The 27158-nt window shown below is 37.7% G+C and overlaps 2 pseudogenes across 1 annotated transcript; both read left to right on the top strand.

Moving 5' to 3' along the window:
- Nucleotides 1-328: 328 nt before the first annotated feature.
- On the top strand, nucleotides 329-27158 carry LOC150105984 (soma ferritin pseudogene; annotated as a pseudogene). The gene is made up of 2 exons (XR_016548415.1): nucleotides 329-409; nucleotides 26391-27158. The product of XR_016548415.1 is annotated as a soma ferritin pseudogene (transcript).
- On the top strand, nucleotides 10499-11024 carry LOC150105985 (soma ferritin pseudogene; annotated as a pseudogene).

The following is a 27158-nucleotide window of genomic DNA, read 5'->3' as shown; positions in this document are numbered from 1 at the left end:
GTCAAATAGAACAATATAACTTTATAGAGTAATTATTTGGACAATAGATCAAGTGTTAACTAATAAATATTTATTAAACCTACTAGTTTCACCAAACTTTAGCTGTTGGCATCTTCAGAGTACAAGCACGTAGGTTAAAAAACATTACACAAATATGAATAACTATAAAATTCTAACGATTATGGTTACAAACTAAAATAGCATTGAATGTGAGTGATACACGTATCGCGTGAACATGATTAACTAGTTGTTGCTAAGGAATGTACACGCGATACGTGTATCACTCACGTTCAATGCTATTTTAGTTTGTAACTATAATCGTTAGAATTTTACAGTTATTCATATTTGTGTAATGTTTTTTAAGTGCTTGTACCCTGAAAATGCTAACAGCTAAAGTTTGGTGAAACTAGTAGGTTTAATAAATATTTTTTAGTTAACACTTGATATCTATTGTCCAAATAATTACTCTAGTTAGATTAACTCTAGTTAGATGGTTGGAAACGGCTATTTTTGTAATAGCCGTTTCCAACCATCGTATAGCGTTTAAATGGCTCATTCGTTAGCCATTTAGTATTTATCTTTTTATAGGTACTATATTTGGAGCATCGCTTAATTCTTTTGTGTGAATGCTGCAGGAATATGATATGACCCCCCCCTCCCTTATTTGATATGTATTCTGTATCTTTCTACTCCAGTTAATTTTCTAATTATTTCTATAAGAGTTTTTGTTTTTATGATTTTTTGTATTATTTCAAACAGTAACTTCAATAAACATAGCATATTTGATTATATACTTTTTATTGTTTCTGTGTATAGATTTTGAATATAGTTTTTCCATTTAACCAATCCAATATTTGTTAACTTTGGTATATATCACCTAGCTATTTTTTTCCCCTGAGTTTGTATTATTCTCCGAATTCTTCTTCCCGTCAGCATGGAAGCAAGCTAATTTCCATCATACCTCTAAAAGGATACTAAAATACATCAATGAAACTATTATTCCTTTGTCTTCATTTCAATCCTCTCAGAAGTGATGGAGACATTATCAATAACCAGATCCATCGGTGCCTGAAGGTACAGATTGAGAAATAATTTACTAATATCCTAGTGGATTTTACCATTATTGATTACTGTTCTACACAAACTTCAGTAGTAGTACATTAATCCCTCGATTAATGTGGCTAATGCGTTCTGTTAAACAGGCGCATTAATCTAATATAATAACCTATGGGAAAAAGTATAATTCGTTCTTCAAATTTATTTTTTAAACCTTACTTTTTTAATAACAAAATCAGGACTAAATTAAAGGAATGAGGCTGATAGACAATAAAACATGTTCAGAATAACAATTTATTATTCTACTTCTTAACAAAGAATTGAACTAACGTAGTTTGTCGGGCATTCTGTTTTTTGCATACAACTGACCATATGGCCCTATTGGGTCTTCTACTCTTCTGCAAATTTTACTGCTTCTCTCTTCATCAGGGCCAGCTTCTAAGCATTGTTGCTTAAAAACTTCGATTGTACGAACATTTTCAAATTGTTTCCTTGAAATCTCTTTGAGCTTGTCAGCGATTAAATTTTCTTCACATTCTTCAGGATCTTCCCACTGTGCATCTAAATTTTACAGAGCGGAATCACCTAATTTCTCAGAATGAGATTTAATTAACTTACATTCATTTGAAAAGCCTCTAAAATCATTTTGAAAAATGTGGAAGAATGTGATTCCAAACGGCTCGTATATTGCCAGCAGAAATGTCATTCGACTTTGAGACCTTATAACCAGGCTGAGATTTCTCTGATTTGACCAGAAAAATCTTGGAAGGCATTCGCTTCCAAAAAAGGCTGGTTTCATTGACATTAAATGTTTGTTAGTCACAATAGTTCCCCCCCCCCTTCTGCCACAATTTTCTTCCAAATCTCTGGATAATTTGTGGCCACCTCCTTATCTGCGCTTGAAGCTTTGCCTGTAATTCAAACATTATGTAGGCTATTTCTCTTTTTGAAACTCTCAAACCACCTAGCAGTAGTATGGAATTCTTCTACTTCTTTTCCATTATTGATAGCTCTTTCTTTCAAGGTTGCAAAAAGACTTAATGCTTTTGATTTTGTAAAGTCAGTGTTTAGCGGGATCCGTTTTTGGTTACAATCTTAGATCCTCCTAGAAAGAAGTTTCTCTAATTCAATCATTATAATACATTGATTTCGAGTGGTCTGCATGCAACTTGAAGCAGTCTTACCTTTCTCTTTGTATTCAGCAACTTTGAATAAAATGGCTCTTATAGTTGATTCACCCATTTTTGTGTTCTTTTCCTATCTTTGCTCTGGACTCACCTTGTTCATTTTTCTTTATTATTCCAAGTTCCACTTTTTTGCTCACTAATTCTTTTATTGATGATGAAAGGCTGGGAAAATACTTTAAATTAAAAAAGTAAGAAAAACAGTTGCAAAGGAGGGACGAGATATGATCATCAAAAGGCTCTGTAATTACTAGATGAAGTACATTTTGGCAGTAAATTTGGAACACAGTGTACATGGAAATAGGCAGTATTGTATGCCATTAAAAATAACTTTGTAAAATGTTTTAAATTGGTAACTAAATTATTTCATCCAGGTGAGTGGTTTTTAAAATAGTTAGCATAAAAATGTACAGAGAGAAAATTTTTTTAAACCTGTAACATTTATTTTTAAGTGTATATAGGCGCACTAATCGAATTTGGGTATAGAAAACAAATGACGCCCTAATCGGGGGTGCATTATTTCAGGGATTGTTGTATTTTAGTACTTAACCACATTTAGAAGCTTACATATATCTGCACGTAGGACATCAAAGAATCTGGAGAAAGTCCTCTAGTTGCTGTTTATTATTTCCAAAATATTCGATCATATGAGCATTGAGATCTTATTACTAATCTACCACGATATCCTATGCTCTCCCTTTACCCTTTGTAATTGGATAATCTTTGAAAAAGTGCTTAAATGAGGCGGTATCTCAATGTATCAGTAGTGTTCGAAGAATAAATAGATTGTGAGTGAAATGGATGTGCAGTCATATTAAGCAGTTGATCAACGAGAAGAAGGTGATGTGGAAAGAATATCGTGAGAATAAGAGTGAGAGGAATTATGAATATATAAAGCTCAAGCCCGAAAAGTAACGAGTATTGGGAGGAAAGCTAAATCGGATGGCGAGGCAATCTAAAAGAATTTTATCGTTATGCCGCAAGCAAAAGAAAACATTAATGCGAAAGAATAACTTTATTGAATGCAGATGTTACTCGAGTGTCGTTAGCTAATGAGATTGTTCAATGAATGAGTGCTCACTTTGCTAAGATATGTCAACGAGCTGCTACGATATATCAGCTCAGGAAGGATACCACAGGAACGGAAGGAATGTAATATAGTTTCTTTGTACGAGAGTGGTGCAAAATGTTATGCCTCTAACTACCGACCTATCAGTAACTCTGTTGTGGTAGTGAAGATTTTAGAGAAATTGGTAAGAGCTCGCATACAGAAGGTAGACAAGCATTCTATACTCTGCAAGGAACAGCATGGGTTTACTAAAGGAAGGTTATGTTTTAGCAATTTGCTCATATTTTATAACAATGTTACGGTCGAGTTGGATAAAAGGAAAGGATACCCTATGATAATGTTGGATTTTTCTCAGTCATTTAATAAAATACCACACGAAAAGCTGTTGCATAAACTGAAGAATATGGGATTGGAATATAATCTCTTGACTTGGATCAGAGGATCGTTGAAGGCAGATATCAAAAACTGGTTACAGTGGGTGCGAATCTGCGGAATTTAAGATGATCAGTGGTGTACCGCAGGAATCAGTTCTTGGGCCATTATTAATCAATCTATGCATTGATGACATCAGGCAGGGTCTAACATCGGATGTGCAACTGTTTTCCGATGACGCGAAGATAGGCAGGGCAATCAGGGATGCTACAGATATCCGGCACTTAAAAAATGATTTTAATAGGCTGGAAATTTGATTGAATGAAAATGGCTTTCAGCTTAATATTATTAAGTGTAAAGTTGCGCACTTTGGTGTGATTAGATTTCCATATTATATCAGAGGGGTTATGATACAAGAAACTGAAGAGGCAAGGGATCTTGGCGTACTGGTGGATAGAAATTGGAAGTTCAAAAGTCACATAGCAAAAGTTGCAAATGCAGATCAGAGGATAAATAGCCATGTTGAAGGAACTTTGATATCTGAGGATAAGGGAGTCATTTTGCCTCTTCGCGTGGCCTTGATAGACTGCACATGCGCACAGATTTTGTCTTCTTTGTTTCAATGAGATAAAGGAGTTGTAAATAAGATACAAAAACATGTTACAAATATTATATCGGGATTATAGAATTCAGATTATGAGAAGAGATTGCGAGCAGGTGTAATACAGATTCTGAGTAACATAAGAAAGAGGGGTGATATGATAGAGGTCTAGAAAATTCTGAATGGGTGTTATAGGTTATCGTCTGATGAAATTTTTCGTTATATGGAAGGTGGGAAGAGAACACGGGGACATCCATGGAAGTCAAGTTTGTTCACAGTCAAGAAAGGGATAAAGGTTTTTCTCCCAGAGAGCAGTAAATTTAAGGGGGGTATGAGAGCTGGTTTAGATGATTCATAGCCACTCTCGACGAATCCTTGATTCCTTGTATGTCCCAGTAATAATAATAATAATAATAATAATAATAATAATAATAATAATAATAATAATAATAATAATAATAATAATTTAAGTTAAGGGATATTACATCCCATATTGTTTCTTTGCCGAATAAGAAACTCAAAGAGTTTCATGCCGAATATAGAAACTATATAAAGTTCGGCGATTCCAAGCTTAAGCAAATACCTGCATAGTCCAACACCTGACCCATTTGGTAGTGCAAACTGAGGCAACTCATAGTAAGGGTGGAGCAAGCTCCGATCACTATTCTTGGTGTTTACCCATAATGTGAACTTACCTCCTAGGTAAGTTCACATGTAATACGACCTTCTCTCATAATGTAGGTAAGTATTACATGTAATACATGTAATACTGTTCTACATTATGAGAGAAGGTCGCTACCCAGACCGGTTTCAACCTTATGTATAGGTGAAGCGGGCTCTAAAAATAAGACGATCCCGAAAGATCGCCCAACTCAGCGTTGTTCCACTCAATGACAGGCTTACCCCGTCACCGAGAAGAACTTCTCAGCATTGGCTCTACCCAGTGGCAGGCTCACCCCACCCTCCAAGCAGAGCACAAATCTCAGCGGTGGTCCCACTCAGAGACAGGCAAAAACCTACCTCTAAGCGGAGCCTCTCAAAGCCAGATCCACCCCGCACCAGTTTCCACCCTCATTGGGGTCTCATCAGTGAGTAGGTAGACCTAGTTAATACTAAGTTTGTAGCGAACAGAACTTACACCCCTTCTATCAGAATTGCCAAGAAGGTGTAGTAATAAATAACGAATTATATGAAGAGCCAAAGGCTTCAATTCGGCGACATGAACTTATTTAGGTTAAGGGACATTACATCTCCTATTGTTTCTTAGCCAAATAAGAAACTAAGAGTTTCATGACAAATATAGAAATTATATAAAGTTCGGCGATTCCAAGCGTAAGCAAATACCTGGATAATGCAACCCCTGACCCATTTGGTAGTGCAAACTGAGGCAACTCATAGTAAGGGTGGAGCAAGCTCCGATCACCATTCTTGGTATTTACCCATAATGTGAACTTAGCTCCTAGGAGCTGTAATACTGTTCTACATTATGAGAGAAGGTCACTACCCAGACCGGTTTCAACCTTTACTGAGGTCTCATCAGTGAGTAGGTTGGTAATTGGAATTGCCGTGAGTAGTTGGAATCGCCGAACTTTATATAGTTTCTATATTCAGCATGAAACTCTTTGAGTTTCTTATTCGGCTAAGAAACAATATGGGATGTAATATCCCTTAACTTAAATAAGTTCATGTCGCCGAATTGAAGCCTTTTGCTCTTCATATAATTAGTAATAATAATAATAATAATATCCTACAACGGGATTGCTGGTTTTCTTTTGGGTTATTCATTTAGTATCATGGTTGACTCGTTGCTTATCAATGATGGGGTATTGTAGGGCTCTAATCTCTTAACCCCGCTTTTCTTCCTGAACTATGCATGTTTTTGGTTTCATTCAAAACACTGCTTCTCTCCTGCTCATTACATAAATCATAAATCCTGCCAACTGTAGAATATTGTTCTTGTCCTCAGCGATTAAAGAAAATAGGCCTAAGTTTGGTTCTCATCGTGACGGGAGGAATCTTTATTTTATATGCACTTTTTCAATCGATGGTGAGTTAGCCGATCTCATACGGAGGTAGCAGGGTTTTTTCTTCCAGAAACTAGGGTGTTTCATCACGCATACAGACAAAAAATACTAGTTGTGGTGGTGGTGGTGGTGATGGGTAGATGGCGTTGATGGAGATAATTGGTAGTAGAGGTTCGGTGTAGTGATGGAGACAGTTGTATAGTAGATGTCCTCCAGCGATGGGTCTTCGAACTCCTTGGAGGTGTCACGAATAATAATAATAATAATAATAATAATAATAATAATAATAATAATAATAATAATGCTCTCTGCACCCACATATAAAATATTTATATTAATTATTAAGGTTAATCTTTATAATTCTATAAATTGAAATCTTTATTAAAAATTTCTGCATATGTTAATAAGCATACCTTTTCCTTGCTATTAGGAGAAAATAAAATCCAAACATGACATAATTGAAATATTTCTTTAAACACCTAATTATTTTCTAATTAGCTATTTTTTATAAAGAAGTATGTTTATCTTCGAGAGCCTGTGTAGCTTAGTAGAAGTGACGTTTGCACTCTACAGCACTTGACCGCACGACGAAAGGAGTTCGAATCTAGTCGCCGACTAGAGGAACTTTTTCTAAGCCTTTTCTCGACCCGTTCCAGAGTTAGTCGATCTCTCGCACGAGCTAGAGGGTTATTCCTCCCGGAAACTCGGGTTTTTCGTCCCGTAAACTAAAGGAAATTGGCCGTCGAACACACACTATTTTCATTTTCAGAGATTAAAATATTGTGTTAGAGTTAGGGACCACCAGATGGCGGCACTTACTAGCTGCCTTCTTCGCTGTGTGCCGATTAATTAGTGATAGCTTTGGGCCATCTATCTCTAATTGGCTACCAGTGGAGATTGAACTGCCCAGTCTCCAAAAGTTAGATAAGGTTAAAAAAAAAAAAAAGGCCTCGCCTACTCTCTATACGCGAACAAAAAGGCGTTAGCTGATTTATTTTATTTTTTATGTTTATCTTCGATTCGCACTCCCGTGTGGTAGCCTGGATAAGAATATCCCCAATGTAGCTCATGCGTGCCGTACGAGGCGACTAAAAAAAGGTATCCTGGGAGGGTAATGGATAGCAGTGCTGTAGCCAATGAAGTTCTAACTGAGGCTCGGCTGTTGGTGTTACCCTCCTGCCACGATCAGAGCTTTATTTATTATTTACATAGCTGAATAACACCTTATCCTTACACAGTCCTCTACAGATAACGGGGAAGATGAAAAGCATTCTGGCTTCGCCCTTTTAAGCCAGTCCTTATAAAGATAAGGACTTCGACTCGCAGAATGAAGTTTTCTTTGTCTGAATAATTTCATTTACATTTAGAGTCATAAAGAGAGACGTATTGTTTCTCCACTTTTGTGAAATGGCCAATAGTATGATTTTTGACGGAACACTACAACATACGACACATCGACACTTCCGTTACTGAGTGGGATTTGCTACAAATGAAGAAAAATTAGCATGCGCTCCAAGCATTTGGACGGATTTCTTAAACGTTAAACGTGAGTAAAATTATTAGAATACATTTTCGAGGTATACTTCCATTTTTGCCAAAGTACATTGAATTTTTGGAGTATTTACACGTGACTTGCACTCGTGAAAAGTTGCAATCCTGTTGCACATTAGCATGGTGAGTGAATTCAGTATTTTTATTGTTTTTTATTGTTTAAATTATGTGTTTATATTTATTAGAGGATAATGCATACAAGTAAGGAGGTCTGGTCTGATCTTAACGGAATGGCAACAGCAACTGAAGAATGACGAAAAGAAAACTGTTCAGTGTGAATTGAAAAAACGTTCTGATATAAATTATAAATAGTGGAAAATAGTTGCAAAACCCATCAATCTTGAAACTCAGCACTTGGCCGCTGTAGTTCAGGTGGAAAATTAGTCAAAAGGTTTGTTAGTAAGAAGGAAGACCTGCAAAAAGCTGGTGTAGTGACGAAGCCATTTCGTTGAAAATGTTTAGATTTTGGTTGGGTAGTTTGGAGTAGGTCAGGAGCAACTAAGGTTACAATAACACTGTATTATGTCTGTTAACTCCGTGTGTTCGCTGGCCGGTTTACTTCTTTTACGGGAGGAAACTTTTTTCAACATGAGATGGGTTAATTCCATCAGTGAGACACTCGGGATGGAATTTCACCCAGAATAAGACCAAAAGTCAGTTATTCGGTCTCAAGAGGAGGTGAAAGAGATTGTTTTCCTTTAGAAAAACTACGCTGCACCCCCCTCCCCCCACACATACCTTGAAATAGGAAATTTAACACAAAAACACAAGTTTTTACACTTATTTTTCCAATTAAGACAAACGGAAGCAAAACTCCAGCGAAGATTTTTTTTTTTTTTTTTAATAACATTTTAACATTCTTCAAATTATTGTTAAAATCAACTACAGTTGAATAACAATCGCATCTGCTCCTAAATATCATTGTTTTTCAACAGTATTCCAAACAGATTCAGAAACACAGTTTAACAATCAACGGACAGAAGTGAACTTCACCTTTGGGATTATTGTTGATGGTTGAACAATATCACCGCTCGATATTTCATTGTTTCATTGCTAGTATTTACAGAACTTCGACTGAAACCTTGTGAAGTAAGGCATAAGAAATGGAAGTGTTCACAGTATAAAATGTTTCACCCTCATCTGTCAGGTACGTTATTTAATATTACATAAGCTCTTCTTTGTCTCTGTTGACGATGCCGAACTTGTTTGAAATAGGAAATTTTGTGCGATAGAATATTAGCTAGCACATGTGAAGGATTATGTTAAATGTTACAGTAAACCTGGAGTTGTGAAGAGAAAAGAAAAATTTAAATGATTGCATGCAGTATCATTTAGGATGATTACCTACAGATAGAAATTTGTTGATTTAGATTTTACAAACAGAATATTCTATCTGCTAAGACATAATAATGATGGAAATAGAAGGAATAAAGAACTAAGTTCAACCTGACTGGCCTAGTAATTATCATGGCGCGGGTTCAAATCCCTCTATGGATATGCATATTTGTGATTGTTTTTATCTTTTTTTTTAATGTTTAAACATTAATTTTGTTAAAAGTACCAATAAATCTATAGGCTTAATTTTATGGACCCATTTTTATTCCCGTACGTGGGTGGGTTGGGGCCCCAATGCATTGCTTTGCTCAGGAGCTTACAATACTCTTAAGACGGTACTGTGTGAGACCACGTTCAATGGTTCATAAATTCTGATTTAATGTTGCAGGATTATTATAACGTTGGCTTAATATGAATTGCTACTGAAAATGAGCGTTAACAGGGAAGGCATACACTTTCATACGTATACACTTTGAAATCAATTTTGTCTAACGACTTATAAACTAATCGATAATCCAAAAATATCGCCAAATTAGCCCCCTTTTATTTGCGTGTACATGAATGAAGTTGCATACGAACAATTATAAAACGCACATAGAAAGGAATGTTATTTTATTTTTAAATAATAAAAATAATAGATTTTACACATTATACTTCAGTGAAAGTTAATATAAAGATTCTTATCTCTTTTTATATATTAATTGATCGCCATATTTTATTTATTTTTTATTTCATAAGTCAGTAGATTGATTAATTCACATAATAATACAGGTCTACTGATACAACAAAGATTTTCGAAAAATAGTAGTTTTACAGGAACTTGGTTTATTTCGTTTTCTCGTCGGTAGATGGAGAAACTGTAAAACGTTACAGAACGTTAGTTCTCAGTGATTCTCAAAAGTTACTTGACTCCCTTTTTTTAAACAAAATAAAGAATTAAAAATTATAAATTGTATTAAATAAATAAGAGATGCAATATTATTATAATATCATTAATCAAACTCCTTGTCTGTTTGACCATTCTTCCTTGTAACTTCCTTTTGATTTTGAACATTTTATTTATGTTATAAAATGAATAATAATTTATGAATAATAGATAAAAAAATGGATGGTAATAATATCAACATTAAACAATAATTAAATAATTATATATAAAATATATTATTATTATTATTTATTATTATCATTATTATTATTATTATATAGACTGTTAAAGGATTGCTACGCGTGAACAGTCAAGTTGATCGAGCATCCATCAAATTGTTCGCTTTCTTAGTATTTTTATATCAGCACTTACGAATCCGAGATGGGTCAAGTAATAAGAATCCTATTCCGTTATAATTATAACGAACAATGTCAGGCGGCAGTCAACAAACAAATAAATATGGAGCTATACGCTTCTTACGTCTACCTCTCAATGGCTTACCATTTTGAGCGTGATGATATCGCTCTAAAAGGATTTCACAAGTTCTTCAAGGAAATGAGCGAGGTTGAAAATAAACATGCCCAGAAACTGATGATATTCCAAAACATGAGAGGTGGTCGAGTAGTTCTCCAAGACATAAAGCGCCCTCAAGTGAGTGATTGGAATACTGCTTTAGATGCTATGAGTGCAACATTAGAAATGGAGACGCAAGTAAATAAGTCCCTGCGTCAACTACATAAGCTAGCTTCCAAACATGAAGACGCACAAATGTGCGATTTCCTGGAAGTTCACTACTTGAAAAAACAGGTTGAGTCCATTAAGAATATTGCCGACTACATAACCAACATCAAACGTTGTGGACAAGGCATAGGTAGGCGAGTTTCTTTTTGACAGAGAACTCAGCTAGATATTTCAACAACTCCATGTTTCGTTACTAATGCAGAAATTTTCCTTTTATCGAATTTAATAATATTTTATAGTTAATTTTCCATGATTGAGCCTATTTAGTTTCAGCTGTGTAATATATGTTGAAATAAATGTTTCCCAAATTAAAAATTTATTACTATTAGTATTATTATTATTATTATTGCAATAAAAGTTGCAATAAAAGACACACAAATTTATGCATATAACTTAAATAATTATCAAACCTACAACTTATGTAGACCAAACAAAAGAGGAGGTGGCACTGTGGCATCTATCAAAGAAAAATGCAATGTGACAGAAAAACAAACTCACTTCGAACATGCGGAAACACTAATTTTAGAACTCACAAATAGCCACAATAGTATCAGATACACAATAAACACGATATACAGACCCCCAGATAATAATCCACTCAGTTTTCTTCACGAGTTAGAAACATGGCTAAGCGGCATCGAATCGCACACAACACACAGGCTCCTCCTAATAGGAGACATTAACATAAATACTCTTGACCACGCTTCTTCAACCACTAACACATATCTTGATATACTAAGTCAGTACAACATAAACCCTACCATTAACTCTCCAACAAGAGAAGAAATACTCATTAACTCACTAACACAATCATGCATTGATCATATCAACATACGGGCTCCCATCCATCCATACATACATACCCATCCATGCATACATATCATCAGTAATTAACGTAAAAATTGCCGATCACTACTTTGTCTCAACTTCGTTTTATTATGTTAACAATCCCCCCCCCCCTCCCACCACCACAAAAGTCGACAAAACTCGATCATACTAAAGAGCATTGTCGATAACCAAGTAAAAAATACAGACTGGAATTGCCTACTTAAAATAAACGATCCTATAACATTATACGAGAATTTTCAACTAAACTTCACAGAAATATAAAAAAAAAGCAACAAAACCTACACAAACGAGGCGACAAAAAGACAACAATCCATGGATAAATGACGACATACTAAATATTATTACTGTAAAAGAAAATCTATGGAAAAAACTTAAAAAGTCACCCAGTAGCACACATTTACAAACCTTATACAAAAACACAAGAAATAAACTAACAACAAAAATTCGTAGGGAAAATGACGTTACTACTTCCAAAAATTCATGGAATATAACGACAACATTAAGCAAACATGGGCTACACTCAACGAATTAGTAACTCAAAAAAGAAAACATCAGCACAAGATTTTATTGCAAAGAGTTCCGATCAGGACACAAACTAAGAGGAACTAGCAGACTCATTCAACCATGCTTTCACAAACAACATCACACAACTCAAAAAAGACAACCTACCAACGATCAACAAAAAACTACCAACACAAAGTCAGCAACAAACGATGTATTTTCCACCCATAACAAAACAGGAACTGAAAGAAGCACTCCTAAAACTAAAACCAAAGACCACTTCAGGAATAGACAAAATAAGACTCACAGACCTTATAACACACTTTGAACAAATAAATCCAATACTTTTGAAACTCGTGAACATAATATTCGACACAGGCATTATTCCACAAAAACTAAAAACTGCAGTAATTACGCCAATATACAAACAAGGCAAAAGAAACGATATTCAGAACTACAGACCAATAGCTATCCTACCAGTCATCTCAAAAATTCTAGAAAAAATAACGGACACCAGACTACAGAACTATTTACAGAAGTACAACATCATCTCACAAAACCAATACGGCTTTCAGAAAACAAAAAGCACCATTACTTTATTAGAAGACATCGCCGACACAATAAACAAAGCTCTCAACAAAAACAAGTACGCCGTCCTTATACTGCTTGATTCTTGACTTAAACAAAGCATGGTTAAGTCAAGAGTATAAATTGAAATCCTTATTAAAAATTTCTGCTTATATTAATAGAAATACTGTTTCATTGCTATTAGAAGAAAATAAAATCCAAACATGATATAATTGAAATATTTCTTTAAACACCTAATTATTTTCTAATTAGTTATTCTTTATAAAATAGTATGTTTATAATGTTTATAGCATGAAACATGCAAGTGGTCTAATGGCCAGCAGGCCCCACTCGCAATGAGGACCAGTGGTGCATTTATGGTTTTCTTTAGGGAGGTAGGATTTCAATCTGTGGTCAAGTGATTTCGTGACACTCCTTTTCCCTATCATAGGACAGCTAGTTGTATTTTATTGCTGGTAGACACCTAAGAGTGGCTACGGGATTTGTTAGTGATCCTCAAAAGTCCACAGGATTATCTGTAACCTGCTCAGGACTCCTGAGCAATCTCTACCCTTTCTCCATCTGTGTCTTAACATTTCTAAATTATTGTCATGGCAAAACTTTTGAATGAGGCCAAATTCGATGAAGTATACAAGGAATTCCACAGACTAGGAAAGCTGCTGAGTGATAATTGGCCAGGAAAAGTCAAACTCTTTGACACATTCCCCCCCACAGAGGACACTATGGATGACATAAGTGAAGAGCCCATAACTCTGACGCAATCAGATTTTGCACACTCCACAAGTATGGAAGATGCTACATCCCAAGACAGCAGTTATCAGACCTTGGAAACAGATACAGAATTCCAAATGGTCAAAAAGAAGAAGAAAATCTACACCAATGTGGAAGAACCCAAAACAACAGGAATATAAATACTCAATGGTCCTAAAGAAAAGATACCACCAGTCATATTACGGGATAAGGAAAAATGGAATCCCTGTCTCGTCTGCCCTCAGAGAACAAAACGTCTAATTCTCATGGGCCAAAAACTCAGATGAGGGAGTTAAAATACAACCCACTACTCTCATGGATTACAGACAGATGACCAGATTTATGGAAAATGTTAATGTCCCATATCACACCTTCACTTTACCCAGCGAAAAGAACCTGAAGGTAGTTCTACGTGGGATTGCCGAAGATATCACTCCTGAAGATGTGAGCACTGATCTCTCCAGACAGGGCCTGTCCCCAGTAAAAGTGAGCAGGATGCTCAGATCTGATAAAAGACCAATGCCATTGGTCTGGTTGAAATAAGCAACACACAAAAGCAGATCTATGAACCAACAGTAGTATGCAGACTCAAGATTTCAACTGAGCCTCTTAGGAAAAGAGCATCTGCAGGTCAGTGTCATAGATGCCAACGGTTTGTACATGCCCAAAAAGTATGTAAGGCAGCCTTCAGGTGCTTGAACTGCGGCGAGGGACACCAGACCATCACATGCACCAAACCACGCACAACTCCAGCCTGCTGTGCAAACTGCAGAGGACTTCACCCCACCAACTACAAGGGATGCCTTTCCAATCCAAAAAATCAAGGATCAACAAAAGTCAATCTTGCTCCTCCACATAACAACGTTTTAAGCAACCAAACAGATCGTCCCCCAGTCCGAAGCACCTCGTCTTCAACCTCACTGGAAGGAACAACCTTGACCAAAGCATATGCTGAGGCTGCAAGAACTAAGTCTCCTACATCTCTCGAGCTAGAAAGCTCCAACATAATATCAGCTTAAACAGCCTAACTTGCCACCATGCTGCAGGATTTCAGCAAGACATGCCCCTCACCATCTTCCAGAAAGAGATTCCTGCAAGGCACTCAAAACATTATAACAGCTACCTGTCATGAGTAATAAATTCAAACCAAAAGCTCTTAAGATAATGGCATGGAATACAAATGGACTGATGACCAAGGTTTTGAAACTTCAATAATTTGCAACTCGTCTTAGTGTTGATATCATATTGATTGGTGAAACACACCTAAGACCAGCTAATAACCCCAAAATTCGTGGATACACTCTGTACAGAAATGACAGAATTGGCACAAAAGGTGGAGGCACAGCCATATATATTAAGAGTTATTTGAATCATAATACAATGGACAAGCCCCAAACAGTAAACTTGGAGGTGATCGGTGTGTAGGTACATACCTGCAATGCTGGGAGTCTCAATCTCATCTATGCTGCTTATAATCCTCCGAGGATTCCTTTGCTGACAACAGATCTGGACTCCATACTTGGTCCAAATGACTCCATAATAATAGCAGGAGGTCTCAACTCAAAACACACATCTTGGTACAGCTCATCAACTAACATCAAAAGCCACACATGTTTCAACTGTGCAATGCTCAACTCTGTTGTTGTGGCCGGCCCTTCCAAGCCCAGCCCTTCAGGTAGCTCGGATGTACTAGACATTGTCATCTTTAAAAAGATAAGATACAATTCAAATTGGAATCAGTAACGAATTATCTTCTGACCACAGTCCCATAGTGCTTAATCTAGGTTCATCAGATCAATTTTCTCCTCTGCACACATTCATACCATGGGACAAGTTAGCCAAGGTTCTTCCCGACCTTATTGGTCCGGTGCCCAATATCAGTAAAAAGGAAGAGAATGACACAGCAGTAAATAACTTAACCATACAAATTCAGAAAGCAATAGAATCAGTCAGACAATCCACTGTCTTCCTCTTCCACCCAACCAACCATATCCCTGAAGAAATCATGAAGCTAATCAGACCAAAAAAATAGAGCCAGAAAGAGATACCACAATACCAGAGCCCCACAAGGCAAAACATTATTGAACAATCTAAACAGGCAGGTCCGAGAAGCTCTTCAAAAACACAGAAACCATCAATGGGAAACCAAATTGGCTAACATCAATACTGAAGATCATTCTGTATGGAAATTCTTAAGAGCAGTCCGCACCAAAAAGCAACTCATACCTCTCTACACAAACCAAGAAAGGGACAGTTCACAAAGATGAAGAGAAAGCCGAAGCACTAGTAGATAACCTAGAATCTCAGTGCAACCCATCGTATACTAATTTAAATATCAACCTTATGGACAAGATTCATCGTCATGTTAGGTCAACCTTAAGACAGAACATTGTCAGCTCAGAATATATCACTCCTATAAATCCAGCAGAAATGATAAATATCATCTCCCATCTAAACAGTAAAAAAGCTCCAGGATCGGATGGCATAACTAACAGAATAGTAAAACCCTTCCAAGAAAGGCCATCCTCCATCTCGTCAACATTACAAATGCCATCTTTAGATTCCAGCATTTCCCTACTACATGGAAAACAGCCACCATCATGCCATTGAAGAAGCCAGGAAAAACTCCTCACCTTTCCGAAAGCTACAGACCCATAAGCCTATTGTCCAGCCTCTGAAAGGTGACAGAGAAAGTGATCCTCTGAAGATTCCGAGCAGAAACAGATAAGTTAAGAATTTTGCCTAATGAAGAGTTCGGCTTCCGTAAGGCCCATAGTACAGCTCAACAACTGCAACGGCTGGTATAAATCATTACTAAAGGTTATAACTGGAAACTCAATACAGCTGCCATCTTCGTTGATGCAGAGAAGGCATTTTACAATGTATGGCATCAAGGCCTTCTCTACAAACTGATAAAATTTAACTTGCCAATCAAGTTAATAAAAATAATACATTCTTATCTCAAAGACAGATATATGCAGGTCAGGGTTGGCGAAATGGTTTCGACCAGAAGCAGGATCTCGGCAGGCGTACCTCCAGGATCTCTTCTGGCACCTCTCCTGTTCTCAATCTATGTAGCGGACATCCCTCTGAACCCAAGAACAACATTCACTGCATTATATGCTGATGATACTGCGCTGATGGAAAGATCACTGAGCCCAAAACGTACAACTAAAAGACTCCAAACCAGCATACACATTTTAGAAAAGCTCTGCTATTTTGTTTACTAGAAAGAAAATCCATACCATGGAGGACATTTATTTATTGGGAGTAAAGATTCCATAGCAGACTGAAATTAAATTGGAGTGAATCTTGATAGTAAACTCCTATTCAGCAAACATATAAGTTACATTACCTCAAAGACATTCAAAGTCTTAACACAGCTCTACCCTATGATCAACAGACAAAGTAAACTGGACACGCAAACAAAATGAACAATTTACAAGATGGTAATTCGACCCGTCATTACTTACGCATCCCCAGTGTGAAACCACACCGCGAATTAAAACATTCTAAAACTTCCCAGATTACAGAATAAGTGCCTGAGGATGATTCTGGATGCCCCTAGGTTTATAAGAAACACCCAGATCCATAGAGAAGTTAATGTCCCTTACATCTCTTCCCTTCTCCTAAATCTAGCTGAGAAGTTCTTTACCAAGAAAAGCATTCATCCTAACCCGTTAATCAAGGAAGCCTCGGAATATAATGAAGCAGAAAGTTACAAATATAAAAGACCAAAGCCTATCTTAAGTTCAGCTGAACACAGCTAACTTCACTGCTCTCAGTGGGTGAGCATATAGCTCACAAACACTCCATTCAAAGTTCTTTCATTACAAGACAAAGGGGAATATGAAAAGCAAATTTGCTTCACCCATCTAGCCAGAAATGTTAATGTTAATGTTGTTCGATTCGCAGGCGGACCGTAGCTTTTGATGTGAACGGACGCATTATTTTAGACTGAGCCTGATTAGATTGCATACAAGGTTTCTCAGAAATCTCACATTGCACTTGCGCTGACACAGATTGATTCCTACTGTCTTCCCCTCTGCATGAAACATGCAAGAGGTCAAATTGCCGGCAGGCCCCGCCAGTAATGAGGACCAGTGGTGGATTTAAGGTTTTTTAGGGAGGTAGGTTTCCAATCTGTGGCCAAGTGAGATACTCCTTTCCCCATTTAGTAAACGCTGCAAGAATAAATATTGCTAGTAGTCCAACTCAGTCTACATGACTCTCTGCTGGCAGGCCCCTAGCCCTGCGGGATTTTATATTGCTAGTAGACCACCTTGGTCTAAAGGATTATTTGCTGGCAGGCCCATAGCCCTGCGGGATTACATATACTGCTGTCAAACAATTTCTCCCGCAGGAGATCGCTGCTCGGATATGGAAAATATCAAGGAGCAGATCGAGATACTTAATAAGGAAAAGTCTCTAGAGGTACTGAAACTTATAATAGGCAAGGTTGAATCTGACTGGACGGGTTTTATAAAGCAGTACATTCAAACTAACGATCAGAATGGAGAGGAGGAGGAGGACGGATATCACAAGAAGAACTCACTACTGCTCTGTCACCAAAATCCCCCTGCCAAAACAACTCACAGGGGGAGCATTCTAACAAAAGACGAGGAACTACAAAGGACCGAATGGATGAATACTCACATACACCAGATGTCCCGAGGAACACCGAAAAGGTTCCATCTGTTATATTAAGGGACAAGGACAAATAGACCACTGTTACATTAGCCCTTAGGGAACATCAAATCTCATATTCCTGGGCTAAAAATCAAGATGAAGGAGTCAAAAATCCAACCAGCCACAGTCACTGACTACAGACAAATGACAAAACTAATGGATAACAAAAATCTTTCTTATCACACTTTTCTTCAGAGGTGACACCTTCGGTTACCCTGTGAAGGGTAACCGAAGGTGTCACCTCTGAAGAAATCACTGCTGACCTTATGAGTTGGGGCCTGACCCCAGTCAACGTTACTAGGATGCTCAAGTCAGATAAACGGTCAAATGCCACTAGTGCTGATAGAGATTGACAAGATGCAGAAAAACATATAACAACTGACCACCATCTGTGGCCTCAGAATCTCCACTGAACCGCTAAGGAAAAAGTTGTCAACTGGGCAGTGCCATACATGCCAAAGGTTTGGCCATGCCCAAAAACATTTCAACGCCAATTTCAGGTGTTTTAAAGGCGGCGAGGGCAGCCAGACTATCATTTGCACCATGCCAAGATCCACGCCAGCTAAATTCGCCAACTATGGAGAACCTCACCCTGCCAACCATAAGGGGTGCACTGCACACCCAAATAACCGCGGGTCAGCAAAAGCTGTCCCTACCACACCCTATCCAGATGCTCAAAGCAGCCACGCAGGTCATCCACTGGTCCAAACACTCTCCAGTCCGATAACTCAGGAAAGAAATCAAGCTGTAGCAATGACCAAAACTTATGCCAGGGCAGCACGAACAAAGGCTGTCCCACGAACAAACAAGCTCTAATCTAACTTTTGTGTTAACTGCCTCACTAGCTACCATGCTACAAGAATTCAGCATGACAAATCCTTCACCATCCTCCACAAAAAGATTCCTACAAGGTACCCACTCAATTTTGACAGCCCTCAACAATGAATAAAAGAAAGCGTCAGCCTAACTCGCTCATGATTACTGTATGGAATGCAAACGGACTGAGCAACAAACTTCTGGAATTGCAAGAGTTCACTCAGAGACACAATCCTGACATAGTATTAGTTAATGAAACACATTTCACGCCAGCTAATAACCCTAAATTATGGAACTACATTTTGTACAAGACAGATAGACTCACCAGCAGTCGAGGAGGGACAGCCGTTTACATTAAAAACTGCCTAAGCCACAACGTCTTGACCAATTCACAAACCAAGAATATAGAGAGAACAGATGTTGAAGTTCATACTAAAAATGCTGGCAGTATCAAAATCTATGCTGTATACAATCCACCCAGCATCCCATTACTGGTAGCTGACTTGGACCCCATTCTTGGCTCCACAGACTCCATCATCATGGCTGGTGACTTTAATGCCAAGCATACAGCTTGGTATAGCTCCACAATCAACGACAAAGGTCGTACCCTTAACCATTACTCAACGCAAAATTCTATTGTCATAGCAGGATCTACAGACCCCTCCCATCACAGCCCGACTGGAAGCTCAGACGAACTTGACATTGTCATCCCCATACCAATATCAATTGGAAACATTAAACGAACTCTCTTTCGACCACAAACCAATTCTGCTTAAACTCAGTACACAAGAGTAATTCTCTCCTCCGCACTCTTTCATATCTTGGGACAAGCTTTCCAGAATTCCCCCAGAGCACATTGGCCCAATCCCTATTATTCCCAATAAAGAGGAGATAGACCTTGCTGTAAACAACCTAACCAGTCAAATCAAAAAAGAAACAACATCGGTCATGAAAACCAGTCTTTCACCCTAGCGGTCAGATCCCTGAAGAAATCATGGACTTAATCAGGTTACAAAACAAAGCCAGAAAGAGGTACCATAATACAAGAGCTTCTCAAGACAAAACAACTCTGAATAATTTAAACAAACAAGTTCGTGAAGCTCTGCAAAACATCGAAACCATAATTGGGAAACTAAGCTGTCAAACTTAAACCGAGAGGACAGATCCATCTGGAAATTCTTGAGAGCCCTCCGCACCAAAAGGCAAATTATACCTCCAATTCAGACTAATAAGGGAGTAGTCCACACTGATAGTGAAAAAGCAGAAGCTCTAGCTGACAACCTGGAAATTCAATGTAATCCCTCTTACAAAAACCTGAATATCAACTTATCTGCAAGATTCACCGCCGAGTCAAGGAGGTATTACAACAACAGAAGAATAACTCAGAACTCATCAGACCCACCTCTCCAGCAGAAGTTATAAACATCATAACCCATCTGAACAACAACAAGAACCCAGACCTAGATAGCATCTCGAACAGAATAATCAAATTACTCCCCAGAAGAGCCATTGTCCGACTAGTCAACATAATCAATGCCACCCTCAGACTCAAGCATTTTCCTATAAGTTGGAAAACGGCAGACATCATGCAAATCAAAAAGATTGGAAAGAACTCTCAACTCCCCGAAAGCTACAGACCTATCAGTCTTCTACCCAGCCTTGGAAAGGTGGCGGAAAAATTCATCCTTACAAGACTTCAGACAGCAACTGATAAGCTAAGAATTATTCCAGATGAGCAGTTCGGTTTCAGAAAAAATCACAGTACTACTCAACAAATACACCGACTGGTGGAACACATTAAAAAGGTTTCAGCTGGAACCTCCATACAGCTGCAGTCTTTATAGATGCTGCAAAGGCTTTCGACAAAGTGTGGCATTAGGGTCTTCTCTACAAACTCATCAAATTCAATGTGCCAATTAACCTTGTAAAAATAATTAACTCTTATCTGAAAGACAGATTCATACAAGTCTAAATAAATTAAGCTCTTTCAAACAGACGCAAGAGGAGCAGGGGAGCCACTTCTGGCTCCCCTGCTATATTCTATCTACATAGCTTGATATCCATAAAAACCCTAATTCAACAATCACTGCATGCATCATCAACATGCTGATGATGCTGCTTTATTAGCAAGATCTCGCAGGCTGAAACTAGCTATCAGTAGACTTCAAAACAATATCCATATATTGGAGAAATGGCTGATGGACTGGGATCCAAGATCCAAGCTGAGATCCAAGCAAACCCACTGAAGAGTTCAGCCATACTGTTCTCTAGGAAGAATTTTCAGACAAATGAAGACATACACCTGCTAGATTCCATGAGCAGATTCCATGGCAGAGCGAAGTAAAATATCTCGCTGTGATGCTTGACAAAAAACTTCAGTTCACCAATCACATAAAACACACGAGTTCCAAGACATCGAAAGTAATCGCACAACTCTACCCCATGATCAACAGAAGAAGCAAGCATCACAGCGAGATATTTTACTTCGCTCTGCCATGGAATCTGCTCATGGAATCTAGCAGGTGTATGTCTTCATTTGTATGAAAATTCTTCCTAGAGAACAGTATGGCTGAACTCTTCAGTGGGTTTGCTTGGATCTCAGCTTGGATCTTGGATCCCAGTCCATCAGCCATTTCTCCAATATATGGATATTGTTTTGAAGTCTACTGATAGCTAGTTTCGGCCTGCGTGATCTTGCTAATAAAGCAGCATCATCAGCATGTTGATGATGGGCGCTGTGTATCCTCTAAACTACTCATATACAAGATGGCAATACGCCCAGTCATCACTTACGCATCTCCTGCATGGAGATGCGTAAGTGATGACTGGGCGTATTACCGTATGACTGGGCATAAGTGATGACTGAATACCTCGCATACAAATATTCAAAAACTCTAGAGGATACACAGCGCCCTAGAATGATCCTGAACGCCATGGGGCGTTCAGGATCACTTCTCAGATTCACTTCTCTGTGAATATGAGAAACTCTCAGATTCACAGAGAAGTCAACATTCCCTGCATCACATCCTTCCTAGCAGAAAAGTTCTTCGCCAAGACAAGCAATCATCCCCCCCCCCCCGATCAGACAAACTTCAGATTACAATGAAGCAGAATTCTGCAAATACAAAAGGCCCACGTCAATTCTATGCTCAGCTGAACACAGCTAATCTCACTGCCCTCCCAGGGCGAGCTTAAAGCTCAATAACTCTCCACACAAAGAACTTCCCTCTGAGACAAAGGGGAATATGAAAAGCATATATGCTTCACCCATCAAACCAGTAACGTTCTGCTTTCTGCGTTCGATTCGCAGAATGAAGTTTTCTGTGTTTGAGTAATTTAATTCACATTTAGAGACATAAAGAGAGACAAATTTTTTTCCCACTTTTGTGAAATGGCTAGTAGTATGATTTTAGACGGAACACTACAACATACGACACATCGACAATTCCGTTAGTCAGTGGGATTTACTACAAATGAAGAAAAATCGGTATGAGGTCCAAGCATTTGTACGGATTTCGTACAATTTGAGTTAAATGTGAGTAAAATGACTAGAATACACTTTCTAGATATAATTCTATTCTTGCCAAAGTACATTGAATTTTTGGAGTATTTACACGTGACTTTTCGTGAAAAGTTGCAATCCTGTTGCACATTAGCATGGTGAGAGAATTCAGTATTTTTATTGTTTTTTTATTGTTTAAATTATGTGCTTATATTTATTAGAGGATAATGCACACAAGTAAGGGGGTCTGTTCTGATCTTAACGGAATGGCAACAGCAACTGAAGACAAGAATGACGAAAAGAAAACTGTCAGGTTTGAATTGAAAAAACGTTCTGATATAAATAGTGGAAAATAGTTGCAAAACCCATCAATCTTGAAACTCAACACTTGGCCGCTGTAGTTCAAATGGAAAATTAGTCAAAAGGTTTGTCAATAAGAAGGAAGACCTTCAAAAAGCTGGTGTAGTGACGAAGCCATTTCGTTGCAAATGCTTAGATTTTGGTTGGGTAGTTTGGAGTAGATCAGGAGCAACTAAGGTTACGATAACACTGTATTATGTCTGTTAACTCCGTGTGTTCGCTTGGCAGGTTGACTTCTTTTGCGGGAGGAAACTTTTCTCAACATGAGATCGGTTAGTTCCATCAGTGAGACGCTCGGGATGGAATTTCACCCAGAATAAGACCAAAAGTCAGTTATTCGGTCTCAAGAGGAGGTGGAAGAGATTTTTTCCTTTCGAAAAACTATGCGTCATCTCACACACACACAGTCACCTTCAGAATAGGAAATTGAACTCAAAAACAAATTTTTACACTTGTTTTTACAAGGGAGACAAACGGAAGCAAAACTCCAGCGAAGATGTTTTTTTCGCATATCATAGAACACCGTAAAAACGCACTTTCTTAAACCTAATAACATTTTAACATTCCTCATATTATTGTCAAAATCAACTGCCAGTTGAATAACAATAACAATCGCATCTGCTCCTAAACATCATTGTTTTTCAACAGTATTCAAAAAGAGATTCAAAAACACAGTTTAACAATCAACAGACAGAATTGAACTTCACCTTTGGGATTACTGTTGATGGTTGAACAATATCACAGCGCAATATTTCATTGTTTCATTGCTAGTATTTACAGAACTTCGACTGAAACCTTGTGAAGTAAGGCATAAGAAATGGAAGTGTTCACAGTTATTATATAATTATGAGGGTGAAACATTATAAAATGTTTCACCCTCATCTGTCAGGTACGTTATTTAATATTACATAAGCTCTTCTCTGTCTCTGTTGACGATACCGAACTTGTTTGAAATAGGAAATTTTGTGCGATAGAATATTAGCTAACACATGTGAAGGATTATGTTAAATGCTACAGTAAACCTGGAGTTGTGAAGAGAAAAGAATAGTTTAAATGACTGCATGCACTATCATTTAGGATGATTACCTAGAGATTTAACTTTGTCAACTTAGATTTTAAAACCAGAATATTCTATCTGCTGAGATAATAATAATGGCGGAAGTAGGAGGGAATAATAAACAAGTTCGGTCTGACTGGCCTAGTAATTATCGTATCCGCGGGTTCGAATCCCTCTGTGAACATGCATGTTTTTGATTGTTTGTATCTGGGCATTGAACGTCTTCTTCTAGTGTGAGACAAGGGCCATCTTAAGACATGAGCACACTGGGCAGTTGCCCAGGCTCCACATGCTGTCATATTGTTCATGAGAGATCTCTTTGATCTCTTGGAAAATGACATCTTGAAGACCATTGACTTTAAGCCAATTATAGAAAAAGCTAACCTCCTGGCATCACACTTTGCCCCCAATGCACACATAACTGACAATGGCAAATGCACTCCAGTCATTCCAACTGCCCAACATACAATGCCCCCTATATCCTTTTGACAAAAAGACATCACAAACCTGCTGTCTAAATTAGACACAAAAAAATCTCCTGGCCCAGACGGAATTCCTCCAATTATTCTGAAGGTCTGTGCATCTGAACTAACTCCTCTCCTATATCACCTGTACATAGTCTCTTACTCCACTGGTATATATCCCAAAACCTGGAAAGTGGCCTATTATTTTCGCCTATTCCAAAACCTGGAAACAACCCTTTCCTAAAAAGGGTGAAAAATCACTGCCTTCTAACTAACTCTCTATCTCGCTTACTTCAGTCCTATCTAAAGTAATGGAGAAAATCACCAAATATCAAATCCTAATCTATCTTGAAGGTATCCGGCTATTAAGCGACCACCTACGGATTTCGCTAAAGCCATTCAACAGGAGATCTACTCTCATACATCACCCATCACTGAACAAGCGCTATGGAAAAATTTGGCGAATCACAAGTAGTTGCACTTGATATCTTCAAAGCTTTCGACAGAGACTGGCATAAAGGCTTACTAAGCAAACTCCCACCATTTGGACTGCCTCAGGACGCACACTATGTGTGATGGTAGACGGCTCCCTATCCTCTCACCATCCAACTAATACCGGGTCCCTCAAAGCTCAGTTCTCTCACCGACCCTCTTCCTTCTATATATCAATGACCTACTTCAGTTAACCTCTAACCCAATACACAGTTTTGCAGATGACAGCACACTACATTCCCCCACTTTCATATGACAAACCCTACCCTACACAACTTACTTCAACCCACAGAACATCAACCACCACTGCCCTTATTTCCGACCTCCAAGCCATCCTCCGATGGGGCTCAGACAACCTTATCAACTTCAACGCTAATAAAATCCAGTTCTGTCTTATTTCTCACAAAAACGAACCATTTCCCCCAGCATTGTTTTCGATAACATTCAAATTCACAGACAAGACGAAATTTCTCTTCTCGGAATTACCTTGACATGAAGCCTCTCCTGGAATAAACACATCACAACCATTGCATCCTCAGCTTCTAAAAAACTAGGTTTTTTCTTTCGCTCAAGACGCTACTTCATCTCTAAACAGCTGTTAACACTATACAAGTCACAAATCCGCCCAGCTCTCGAATACTGCTCTCACATGTGGAGTGGGGCTCCAAAAAGCTCCCTCAAAATGCTTGACTCAATGCAGAAAAGAGCAATTAGACTGATAAATGACCCATCTCTCACTACTCGCACCCCTGACTTTCACATAGACGCGTGGTCTCTGTGATGATCCATAAATTCTTATTTAATGTTGCAGGATTATTATCATATCATTGGTTTAATATGAAATGCTACTGAAAGTGAGCGTTAACAGGGAAGGCATACAATTTCATACGTATGCACTTTGAAATCATTTTGTTTTACATATTTACATTAGATTTTACATAATTTATTTTAATGAAAGTTAATAGAAAGATTCTTATTTCTTTTTTGCATATTAATAGATCGCATATTTTATTCATTTTTTGTTTAATAAATCAATGGTTTGATTTATTTCACATAATAATACTGATACTACAAAGGCTTTTCGAAAAATAGTTGTTTTATAGGAACTCAGTATGTTTCGTTTTTTCGTTGCTAGATGGCAGAACTGTAAAACGTTACAGAACGCTAATTGTTAGTGATTTTGAAAAGTAGCTTGAGCAGCTCCATTTTTTTAAAAAAAATAAAGAATTGTAATAAATAAATAATAGATAAAGAAATCAAACGAATTGTCTGTTTGATCATTCTTCCTTGTAACTTCGTTTTGCTTTTGAAAGTTTTATTTATGTTATATAATGGATAATAATAGATAAAAACGGATAATAATATTAACATTAAATAATAATATTATATAACTTTAAATATTAAATATATAATTATTTATAAAATATATTGTTATTATTATTATTATTTTTATTTTTATTATAGATTGTTATATATTGACTGTTAAAGGCTTGGTACGCGTCAACAGTGTCTGATCGAACACGCGGTTATCTTGTTCGCTTCCTTGGTGTTTTCATGCCTGCACGTACGAATCCGAGATGTCTCAAGGAGAAGGAACCCAGGTCCGTTATAATTATAACGAAGAATGCGAGGAGGGAGTCAACAAACAAATAAATATGGAGCTATACGCTTCTTACTTCTACCTCTCAATGGCTTACTATTTTGAGCGTGATGATATCGCTCTAAAAGGATTTCACAAGTTCTTCAAGGAAATGAGCGAGGATGAAAATAAACATGCCCAGAAACTGATGGCATTCCAAAACATGAGAGGTGGTCGAGTAGTTCTCCAAGACATAAGGCACACTAAAGTGGATGATTGGGGAACTGCTTTAAATGCTATGACTGCAACATTAGAACTGGAGAAACAACTAAATGCGTCCCTACTTCAGCTACATAAACTAGCTTCCACACATGAAGACCCACAGATGTGCGACTTCCTGGAAACTCAGTTCTTGAAAGAACAGGTTGAGTCTATTAAGAAGATTGCCGACTACATAACCAACATCGAACGTTGTGGACAAGGCTTAGGCGAGTTTCTTTTTGACAGAGACCTCAGCTAGATATTTCAACAACTCCATGTTTCGTTACTAATGCAGTAATTTTTCTTTTATCAAATTTAATACTATTTTGTTGTTAATTTTCCATGATTAAGCCGACTTAGTTTCAGCTGTGAGATGTTTTGAAATAAATGTT

The sequence above is a fragment of the Typopeltis vanoorti genome, chromosome 6 (assembly GCF_054136105.1).
Source record: "Typopeltis vanoorti isolate ZY-2024b chromosome 6, IOZ_Tvanoo_1.0, whole genome shotgun sequence".
NCBI classification, from domain to species: Eukaryota; Metazoa; Arthropoda; class Arachnida; order Uropygi; family Thelyphonidae; genus Typopeltis; species Typopeltis vanoorti.
Note: the sequence above shows the minus strand (reverse complement) of the source record. Positions and strands in the feature narration are given on the sequence as shown.